This window comes from Plasmopara halstedii (assembly GCF_900000015.1).
Source record: "Plasmopara halstedii genome assembly, contig: Scaffold_3120, whole genome shotgun sequence".
Classification (NCBI taxonomy): Eukaryota; Oomycota; class Peronosporomycetes; order Peronosporales; family Peronosporaceae; genus Plasmopara; species Plasmopara halstedii.
Window position 1 is genome coordinate 773,338 of NW_020190023.1, and position 1,880 is coordinate 775,217.

Sequence of the window (1,880 nt, forward strand, 5' to 3'; positions counted from 1 at the left end):
AGAGGTAGGACTGAAGGCGAGTCTTTGAAGACGACGTCTTAAAATTACTTTACCAAAGGATTACACGGATTCAAGGGATTCCGTAGGATCGACGATCCACTCCGTGCGTTCAGCACTCTCTTGGTGTCTTCCAAGATAGATTCATCCAGAAGCGATGACGAGTTTATCTCCTCGTCCGGTCGTACCATGACTACTTCGGCCAAATCGCCTGCCTTCAAGGCACTGCCAACTCTTCAAAGGACATCTCGTCCAACTCGAGAAGAGCATCTACTGCAGGTATATCCTCGATGCGGACATCGCCATATTCCTCCCCCGTCATAACGTTGACGAGGGTGTATAACTGTGCACCATCGTCTACCGTAGACAAACCCTGGATCAGGGTCGACGCCCGGCGTCTTGCAGCCAGCATACGGCGTCGCCATCGCCTCTGTACAGAGATTCCATGCCTCGATGAGACCAGGGTGAACACGCACTCCGCGTCGTCCGGTGTCACCTCACTTTCCGCTCCTTTTGAGCTCTGATGCTATCTACAACATCCGACGAAGAACTGCTAAACCAGCAGCCTTCGTCCAGTGGATATTGTGCCACTCCACGCGCATCTGAAGGGGCCGTGCCCAAGATGCCTCGGACTCTGTCCGACCACCCCATCAATGGCTTGCAGCGACTGCTTCGCAATGAGAGCAGTGCTCAGTGGTGTTCGTGCCACTCAACGCGAATCACGAGGGCCTCGCCCTCGATGCCTCGGCCCTAGGCCGACCATGTCACGCATGACATGCAGCGTCTGCTTTGATACTCGAGCAGCGCTCAGTGGTGTACGTGCCACTTTACGTGCATCACTGAGTCCTCGCCCTTGACGCCTCGGCCCTTGGCCGACCATGTCACGCATGACATGTAGCGACTGCTTTAGAGCATCGCTCAGTGGGTCACATGCCACTAAACGATCAGCCCGCGAGCCACGCTCGGGACTCCTGTCCAATGCACCGTTGGTGTCTACCAACTCGGACATTCCAATGTCCAGCACGTTGACTTTCTCAATCCAGTGCTCTCGCCAATGGCGCTTTTGTGTCCTAGCAGAGGTGGGTTCATGACTCGCCAAAGTTCCACCAGGAGACGTGCGCGTAGCGCCCAAGGTCTTTTACCCTAATCAATCCATGGCTCATGGTGTTCCAACCATGCCATTCCTAGGATAAGGTAATACCTTGCATCCGAGTCTAAGACTAGACAGCGTTCCACGCTATCAAAGTAAAGAAAGTTGACTCCGAGGTCCACAGGCACCTTTAAACCCTAACACGTGTCCTCGTCGCTAGGCGAATAGTGACGATGTCACCCAACCGCGCTTCCAGCGCCTCAGCATACAGCTGACTTCCTTCTATCGTCGTCGAGCATAATTGCCCGACGCCCCGGAATCGATGAGGATCTTCCATGGTTTTTCGAAGCCCTTTACGGTCGCCTCCACGGCCAGCAAGCCCGGCTTGCACACACCTTCCGTGTTTAAGAGCTCCCTGAGGCTCAACAGACCTCAGTTTTTCCCCAGTAGGTCGCCTCGCGCCTACTGAGTGTGTCGTCTCCCCGCGACGAACCAGACTGGTAGGCGTTGAAGCGATGTTTCGAAGAACCATGACGCGCCCTGCACAGGGGGCAACCGTTCCGAAGGTGACGGGTGTCTCCACAGACAAAAACTGTCGAGTGTGTGTATGCTGCCCGGCAGCTTGGAGCTCTGCTCCCTCGTCCTCAGCATAGCTGAGATCCATGGGCATAGGCTCCCTCGACGAGCTGCTAGAGTAAGCCTTCCAACCAAGTCGTACCGACTTGAAATTGAATCCGGCATTCAATGCCACATTCACCGCCTCTTCAAATGAGGACGGATGCACACGGAAGAC